The sequence below is a fragment of the Austrofundulus limnaeus genome, unplaced genomic scaffold (genome assembly GCF_001266775.1).
Source record: "Austrofundulus limnaeus strain Quisiro unplaced genomic scaffold, Austrofundulus_limnaeus-1.0 Scaffold1268, whole genome shotgun sequence".
In the NCBI taxonomy this organism is placed as follows: Eukaryota; Metazoa; Chordata; class Actinopteri; order Cyprinodontiformes; family Rivulidae; genus Austrofundulus; species Austrofundulus limnaeus.
The window spans coordinates 71,055-71,455 of NW_013953670.1; positions in this window are offsets into that span (position 1 = coordinate 71,055).

Consider the following 401-nt stretch of genomic DNA (forward strand, 5'->3'; position numbering starts at 1 on the left):
GACACACACAGTGTTTGTTTAAAGATAGATACACAGCCTGAAGTGTCCTGATACATTATTAAGATAGCTAACCGATTAGGTCTTTTTAAATGGCCGATGTCAGTGCTGAGCTTTAAAGATCAAAGCAGCCGAAGGCCTATTTAAGAAGACAATTTGTTTGTTCGACTCATAAAAGTGACGAAACGTGAAGAAATGTGGGTTAAGGCTCATGTAGGGTGTGTCTGATGGTCAATAGTAGGAAAAGCTTCGAGTTTCTGTCCAATCAATTAGAAAAACTCAGGTGACAAAACAGATTTGTTTTATTACATGGCCTGCTGATGATGTTTTAAAACACAATGCTGTTTAGTTATGATTAAAACACTTTTAATTGGCTGAAAATATTAGCAAAGCATAACATTATC